An 8,597-nucleotide genomic window follows, 5' to 3' on the forward strand; every position below is an offset into this window, starting at 1 on the left:
GGGTAGAAGACTCTATGTCTGGTGTCTCTATCTTCTACATACAGTGAATGATCATACACCATGAGGCATGAGTTAAATGCACACTGAACTGAGGCTGCCTCTCAGAAGTTATTGTTGTTGTTATTATTATTATTATTATTTTGTACCAGGGATTGAACTCAGGACCTTGTGCTTGCGAGGCAGGCATGGTGCCACTGAGCTAAATTCCCGGTCCAGAAGTTATTATTTAAAGCAAATGCACAAACAGGATCTGTCACCCTGTGTCTGTCTCTGTAAGTCTAACCAGATACTAACTGCACTGAGGCCAGATTATCAGAAGACAATAACAAGAATCAACTTTTGTTGAATACTTATTATTATTATAGATAAGGAAACTGAGGCACAGACAAATAATGTGCTTAAGGCTCCACAACTAGTAAATAAATGGTAGGCATGATTTTCAAATGTAGTTAGTCTAGCTTGAGAGTCTGTGTTCTGAATTATAGGTTGCAAGTTCGTAGTGTTTTCGTAAATGAGTTTTAATTATGTACTATCTTCATAGAAGTAAGAGTTTTTGTTGGTGGTGAGGGAACAAACTCTCTAAATCTTATGTTTTGCTTCTCAGTCCCAAACTCAGTCACTCTTTTTATTAGTTGCTTTTTTGTTGCTTGGAAGAAATGCCTGACACATACAACTGAAAAGGTTTATTGTGGCTCAGTTTCAGAGCTTTTAGTCCATGGTTAGCCGGTTCTAAGAGGAAGCATCATGGCAGAAGGGTGTGGTGGAGGAAAGCTGTTCACCTCATGGCACCTAGGAAGCAGTGGACAGAGGAAGAACCTGGAGAGAGAAAGGGGAGGGGACAGGATGTACCTTCAAATGCATACCCCAGGGACCTACCTGCTCTAGCTAGGCCCCACTGCCTAATAACATCCAGCTATGAGCTCGTCATTGAGAAGATTAATACCCCTACAATCACATCACCTTCCAAAAGCCCCACCTCTGAATGCATGAGCCTTTTGGGGGGCATTGATGATCCAAACCATAAGACTCTCCCACACCAGCTTCCTTACCACCAATATCAAAAGACATGAGCTGAGCCAGCCTAGTAAGTGAAGGAGAAGCCATAGTGAGGGAACTCCAAGGGGTTCTGACAGGAACACCACCTTCCAGTCCAGGCAGAAATATGGCCTGCACACTTGCAAAGATAAATACCCCCGAGATTGTCTGTGCTGAGTGCTGCTGGGTGAATAATCCAGACAATAAAGGTTTTCTATTAGTGACAGTATTTTAAAAAGGGACAAAAATGTCTAGATTTGAGACCCAGGAGATGACGCACACCCCAAGAACTATCAGTTTCTCAAGCATTGTGGAGCTGTTGTAGTCACTTTGGGAGAAACCTGGTGCCTGTTTTGGCGCTCGGCTGTGTTCCTCACTGAATTATTCACCCCTGCTTGTCCTTGGCAAGTTGGCCACCCTGTCTGCATTGCACTTTAACCATTTTCCTCTGCTTGCTGGGTTAGTTATGAAAGCTAACCAGGTCATCTGTGAATATTCATAGCAGAGTTCTTAGCTCCCAGCCTTTCCTAAGTGTCGAGGACAAATCTAGAAGTTTGAGAAGTGGAGAGAAGTGCTGGCTGATTCACTTGGCTTTCTGTAGTAGTCCTGTGGGCTTTTAGAGAGGAGCATGCTGTGCAGGAATTCATTCCACGCTGCAGTGTCGTTTAATGGCGTGTGATCTCCCCAGTGACAAACTTCTCCACGGGGAGCCTTGTGGGTGCAGCTGTGAATTCAGCTGGGTGTCAGGGAGCACCAGAGATGTAAGCTGCCGGGATGAACCCAGACTTCATAAAAACAAGCCATCATAAGGTAGCTGCAGGTTCTTCACACTTCTCCAGACTGAGCAAAGCATTTTGCTGAAAAGTTGACCCACAAAAAATTCCTGATAATTCCCAACTGGTTTAAAATTTGTCTATGCGATTGAAACCAGGAGCATTTCATGTTCCCTTACATTCTGTTCTTCTAGGTTCCTGGGGATCTGTTTTTCTTTTTCTCACACTGTTGCAATGGTGACACCCACTTGCTTTTACTGTCTGGATCCTCTTCTCATAGGTGTCCATGGGAGCCAAGAGCCAGGATGAGGGGCAGGAAACAGACTCATCACAGCGTTCACTTTCCTGCCACCAAGTGGGAAGGCAGCAGGAGGAGGAGTGTTTGCTCTTTGTGGGCTGGAGCCCCCTGGATGATCATCTTAGACCATGGGCTTCAACTTCCCACCATGCTCCATGGGAAAGTCTACCATGAGTCTGCAGCAGTCTCCTGGTATAATCCTGATGTGAAGCAACTCAAAGGACCTTGACCTTCGTGGCTCTGTTGAAGCCACAACCTGATCGCCAACATTTCCCTTCTGTGCCCGGCAGAACTGCTACCTCTCCTGGCCCCTCTAGTGTCTGGCTTACAGATAGGAGATAAAGATAGTCTTAATTCATTTTCTGTTGCTATAACCGAATAACTGAGACTGGGTAATTTATGAGGAAAAAGTTTATTTTGGCTCCTAGTTCTGGAGGCTGCAAAGATTGGGTGGCTGCACCTCACGTGGGCTTTTTGCTGCATTCTAGCATGATGCAAAAGTGGAAAGGAGAAAAGATCGCAACTGTTACTGTAGCTCAGCCATCTTCACCCGAAAGGTGCTGCTGATCCATCCAGAGAACTCTGGCCTCATGACCAGCACCTCCCGCTAGGCCCCGGCTCCCAACACTGCCTCCTGGGCCCCGCACCTCAGTGAGTTTCAGTGGGATCAAAGCATATTCAGACAATAACAAGGGAGGGGAGGACTCTACTTCTTAGTGGCATCTTTGTGCCTCAGTTTCCTTATATCCAAAATGGGGATAGTAATCTGGTAAAACGTGCTCAAGAATTACATGAGATTGGCATTGAAAGAGCTCAGGAAAGTGACTGGGACATGAGAAGCACTGGAGTTACGGCCTGGTGATGATACTGCACTGAGGTTAGAAGGTGGGGCCAGGCCATACAGGTCTCCCAGCTCCCCAGGGGCATCTCAGATGAGGGCTGGAGGTGCAGGAGAAGGTAAATTGTGCCTGATCACTCACTCCAGCCATTCCCTTTGGCCTCGGTTGGTCTCGATCTTTGGCCTAGACCACCATCTTCTGTCCATCCTTCCTGATACACACATGCCTGAATCCTCACCCACATGACCAGCTCACCTTCAGGAAGCAACGGGATGCCAGAAGTGACTGATAGGGCCGCTGCCTGTTCCCACTGAAGTGCTCAAACCCTAAAAAGTGAAAAGGCCTTTCAACAGCATTGTGAGGAGAAGCCTGCTTTGAGTCTGCAGGTTGCAATCTCCTAGAGGGTGGGTATTGAGTGCTGGGTCCTGCAGCTGCGCTGTTTGTGGAGTGGGCAGCGTGTTTTGTGGTGTGCAGTGATGCCGGGTGAGAGCAGCCTGACCTGCGTCCACGCCGTTCTCAGTCATTGTCAGGCCAGAGTGTGAACGCCTGAACTCATGGGTTTGCTGACCTGACCCCACCTGGCTTTGACGAGGAGGCGGGAGGCCTCCATTTCTCTTGTTGCCATTCTAGGCTTAAAATTAACATCAGCCAGAAAGAATGGCTATCATCAATGGATCAAATAACAAAATGCTGGCAAGGCTACAGAGAAAAATGAACCCTTCTACATTGTTGGTGGGATGTAAACTAGTATAAGCACTATGGAAATCCGTATGGAGATGCCTCAAACAACTAAAATTAGAAACTAGAAACTAAAAACTCCATTTGACCCAGCTCTTTCCCTTCTAGGTATCTTCCCCAGAGAGAAAGGCATGATAGTACAGTGGTCCATGCACACCCATATTTATAGCAGCACAATTCACAGTAGCTAAATCTTGGAAGTAGCCTGTATGTCCACCAACAGATGAATGGATAAAGAAAATGTGATGTTTATATACAATGAAGTACTGTTCTGCTATATAGAAGGATAAATTTGAGTCACTTGTAGGAAAATGTATGTATCTTGAAACCATAATGTTAAGTGAAACAGATTAGACACAAAAGCGTAAATATTACATGGTTTCTCTTATATGAGAGATCTAAAATATAAATAAAGAGCAAAATAAGAGACAATGGAAATAGGGAAAAGGGGGTGAAGAGATGGAGGATTGGAGAGGGAAAGATGGAGAAGGGGATGTGGTATGTATGTGTACCAACTCCCTACAGTGAATGTAATTACTATGGGCTGCAAATATGTACTAATAAAAATACCATCTCCAAACAAACAAACAAATTAACATTAGACAAACCTTGTTAGGTTGACAGTCTGAGACACAAGTCACAATCATGGGATCTTGGTAGGTTTTAGCACTTATTAGTTGAAAGAGAAAGTTGAAACCAACTGTATCAAATATATAAATATTGCAATCACTTTTAAAAAAATATTCCACATATAAATAAGGAATACAATATTTTCCTTTCTGTGTCTGACTTATTTTACTCAGTATAATATCCTCCAGGTTTATCCATTTTGTGACAAATGGCCATATCTCCTTCTTAAATGCAAAATTATAGTCCACTCTGTGCATGTGTGGTGTGATTGAAATATACAGTGAATGTTTAAAAAATTTTATTACACTAAAAGATACACTGCCATTCATTTCCCCCCAAATCCTTCCCCTTCCTTTGAACACACTTGTCTCATTGTTCTTGCCATTTTCTGAAGCAATTCTGGAAGTTTTCTTTCATGAGGGTCTTTATAAGGTGTGATAAAAAATACAGTGACTGTTGCTGCTGAGTGCCAGCCAACAGAAAGGCAGCTCCTAAAAACATTACAGTGTCCCTCACCCACTGTATTCACTGAATCTGGCATCGTGTGGTTTCTGGTTCTTCCTTAAAGTAAAAATGACCGTGAAAGATAAGTGTTTTGAATCAGTTCAGGACACAGAGGCAGCCACGAGAGCTCAATTTCAGTGGCAACAGTCATGAGACAGGACTTCCAGAACTGCTTCAGAAAGCGGCAAGAAGGATGGGATATATGTTTTTGAAGTGAGGGAGAGCATCTTGAGAGGGGATTAACAGTAATTTTTAAATTGTAATAAATAAATAACATTCACTGTAGTTTTCTAGCATACTTCATATGTATACCATTTTTAAATTCATTTATTCAGTGATGGACACTGATATTATTTTCATTTCTTGGCTTGTTGTGAATAATCCTTCAGTGAACATGGGAGTGTGAATATCTGTATGCAGTGATGATGTCCTTTTTATGAGATGATGATTTCATTTCTTTTTTGCCTATATACTCAGAAGAAAGATGCTGGGTCATAGAGTAATTCTGTTTTTCTTTTCTTTGGGAACGTCCATACTGTTTTCCATAATGACTGTACCAATCTACATTCCTGTCAACAGTGTACTACGTTCCCCATTTCTGCACACCCTTGCTAACCTGTCAACGTTCCTTTACTGATGTGTGTTCTCCTCCTGGCTTCTCTGGCACCAAGCACTCTTGGTTTGCCTCCCCACCATGCTGCCCCCTTCCCTGTCTCCCTCTCATGTGGAAACCCTGAGCCCTCTTCTCTTCTTCCTCTAGACTTTCTCTGGGCAACCTCAGTTGTTCCTGAGCAGCTTGTGTGTTCCCGTGACTGCATCTAGTTCTGACTTCCTTTGTGTGATCTAGATGTTTCTATGTGACAATATTCTGGACACATCCTCTCTGGTGGTGCCAGACACTTTTAACTTGAAGTGTCCAAAATTAAGTCCTTAATCTTTCCCCACTACCCGTTTCCCTCCCATATCTGCTCTTATTTTCCACTTAGTAGGTAGCACCACTATGTACCCTGTTGCCCATTGAACTTCGAGTTTGCCAATTCTACCTCTAAAATACATACTAACTCCATTTCCACGTCTTACCAGAAGCCAACTTCATCTGTTATTGTTGTCGCAATAGCTTCTTGTCTCCCCACGTCTCCTTTTATATTTCTCCTATTCCTTCAACACACTGTAGTCAATGTAATTATTAAAGGCAAAAATTTGATCGAGTCATTGTTTACCATTGCTGTTAGGATAAAACACCAAATAAACACACAACCAATGAGACTGCATCTGATCTGGTTTCTGCCAAATCTTGCCAGTCTTCTCTTTGCTTACCATATCCAGCTGCGGAGCCTTCTCCCAGTCCTGAGTATGCTTTGAGCTTTCTCCTGCTCTGAGACTTCCCATGTGCTATTCCTTCTGCCTGGAATTCTGTTCCCCACTTTTCACCTGACTAATTCCTATGTGTAGGTCATGTCTCAGGAATGAGGTTCCCACAGCATAAATGCACTGAAAGCTTCCTCTGCTTTTCTATCCCTCGTGGCTCTCTGTTCCTAAATGCTCTCACTGTTCTTAATTCTGTCCCAGAAAATATGAATTCACTCACTAAAGGTGAGATCAGGTGGACCTGGAAGGTTATTTCTATCATCTGTGTGTATTTGGTTAAACAAATATTTATGGGACCACAACTATGTGTGAGGCTTTCATAGGCCTCTTCTTATTACATTCTTACGACAATTTCTTACAGTGGATTTTAGTATTACTACTTTATGGTGAGAAAAATGAGGTTTGGGGAATTAAATGGCTCTAGGTCACAGAGCTAAAACTGCTGTCTTTTCCTTCTGCTATGGTAATTGCATTTTTAAGATCATGAATTCATATGTAAAATGAACACAGCCCAGTGTTGACTTATGCCTGGTACGTCTCCTTTTGGAGGACTTCAGCACACATTTTAAGGGATTCTGTTTTATAAGAGGAAGATGCTAGTGGCCCAAAGATCCTGCAAATTGTCCAGAATTTAGCCAGGCCCTGTGTTTAGGAGGGGAGCGCACGTGATTCACTCTGCATCAAGTCAGGCGGAAACGTGGTCCCGCCCTTCTAGACAGACATCTGTTCAAATATAAATTTCCTGTTTATGGAGGCTGCTGCTCTATTGAAGTAAAGGTCTCGATACGGCCGAACAAGTCAATCATTTTAAACCTTGTTAGTGTGACAGCCCCTTGTGTATTGTTTAACTGGAAATGAAACACAAATACGCCAAACCCCTGCAGTATCCGCTTCACGGTGCATAAATCCACCGTGCATCATGTCACTTGAAATTTGATGGCAAGCTACCAAATGGCAGAAAAGACTTCATCCTCAGAGGACTATGCAAATGAGGCAGGCTTGGAACAATGAGGGGAGAGGGCAAAGCCTGTTCTTTGCTCCCCTCCAGGTCCTTCCCAGAAAGACTTCCCTAGGGTCACCCTTAGTGGCCACTGGTGAATTATCCAAATACAAATGACCAGTGTTTAGTTCCACATGCATATCTGCCCTCAGATCTCTGCTAAATAGGATCGAATCGTTCTTCTTGCTCTCTGCTAGCCAGGCTGTGTTATTATTGCTTGCAGCAAAACCTCCTCAGACCCTTATTAAGCTGTTTTAATTGCTTTCCTTGGTTTGCTTTCTCTTCTAATCCAACCTCAGAGGTGAGGAGGAATGATCTGCTCTTAGTTATGCTAAAACAAAGATGCTCATCTCCCCCGCTCCCCCCCTCCCCGGTTCATCACACATCCATGCCATAGAAAGCCTTGCTGTTTCATTTGGGAAGATCTGAGCCAGCCCAGCAGTCTGCTGATAATAGGTCTGGACTTTGGTTAAATCATTTTGCCACTGATCATATTTTCTTGGTTTAGGTTTTCATGGAGAGAGATTTCTTTGTAGCCAGCTTTCCTGGGAAGATTTATTCAGAAATCATTAGAATCAGAGTTGGAAGTCTGAAGGGATGACACTCTTCCAGTTGCTGGTTTCAAGTGGGTGAAATAATTCAAAACTAACTGTTAGCTTACAGACCCAGCCCTGTGGGTCACGGCCCAGCCTGTCAGGTATTGGGAGGTTGGCATGTGCAGGGGCGGGTCCTGAAGGACCTGGCTATGAAGCTTGATCAGGTAGGGCACTGGGGAAATGAGTGGCATTGCCACATGGAGCAGCAGGAGCCTGGCAAATGACACAGGAGTTAGAAATGGTGGCCCAATGATGGAGGTCCACTTGCAAAGAAATCATTGGCTTCCTCACTGATTCTTTAGGAGTATTTAAGAGGGGCTCTGAGTTTCTTAAATGCTCAATGTGCCTGACAAGCTTGCCTGTGGCTTTCTTGAAAACAGTGAATGATCTTTTTACCTTTGTCAGATATAACCTCCCCTTTATTACTAAATTCAGTGGTATCTCAGTTTACGAATTTAATTCTTTCCACAATTCTGGTCACAAACCAAATTGCATGAGAACTGCATCAAATCCAATGGTTAGGTTCAAAGTTGACCTCATGGGGAAGTTTGATTCAGTTCTCATCCAATTTGATTTGTGACCAAAATCTTGGAAAGAATTAAGTTCATGAACTGAAGCACCACTAGACCTCTTTTTTGAGCAAAGGAGGACTTTATTAAATATTGTAATACAATTTATTCCTATCCTTCCTTAAGACTATCTCTCTTTAACCTTTGAGGAGATAAGACATGGAAAGACATATACCATATAACATATAATATTTAAAAACATTCTTATGATAAGCTCTTGAAATATCCAGGCAATGAATGAAAATAT

At 43.2% G+C, this 8,597-nt stretch overlaps 1 long non-coding RNA gene across 2 annotated transcripts in view; it reads left to right on the forward strand.

The window, feature by feature from the left end:
- The window catches only part of LOC110350811 (uncharacterized), a 46,039-nt gene extending 41,397 nt beyond the window's left edge, over positions 1–4,642 (forward strand). For both annotated transcript variants that reach the window (XR_015444446.1, XR_015444453.1), the window contains exon 3: positions 2,089–4,642. This is a non-coding gene — a long non-coding RNA (uncharacterized LOC110350811). The remainder of the gene's footprint in view (positions 1–2,088) is intronic.
- The last annotated feature ends 3,955 nt before the right edge of the window (positions 4,643–8,597 follow it).

Source organism: Heterocephalus glaber, unplaced genomic scaffold (assembly GCF_053883595.1).
Source record: "Heterocephalus glaber isolate CG9 unplaced genomic scaffold, H.glaber_assembly_v1.0 deba00000331, whole genome shotgun sequence".
In the NCBI taxonomy this organism is placed as follows: Eukaryota; Metazoa; Chordata; class Mammalia; order Rodentia; family Bathyergidae; genus Heterocephalus; species Heterocephalus glaber.